Here is a 205-nt window from a genome sequence, read left to right on the forward strand (position 1 = left end):
CAAGATATATCATGATCAAAATAGCTGCCGATGTAGGATGCCCGAGGCAATAGATACAATTCAATAGAAATATAGGGCGATGTTTAAATTCAATATTCTACATTGTATACACACTGTTTGTTGAATAATGAGCAAATGATATACAAGCCTTATAATGTTTGTTCTATTACGTACAAACTAGTTTAATAAACTTACATTTTGAACA

This window comes from Anneissia japonica, unplaced genomic scaffold (assembly GCF_011630105.1).
Source record: "Anneissia japonica isolate Jap-2015-1 unplaced genomic scaffold, ASM1163010v1 scaffold287716_len795978_cov209, whole genome shotgun sequence".
NCBI classification, from domain to species: domain Eukaryota; kingdom Metazoa; phylum Echinodermata; class Crinoidea; order Comatulida; family Comatulidae; genus Anneissia; species Anneissia japonica.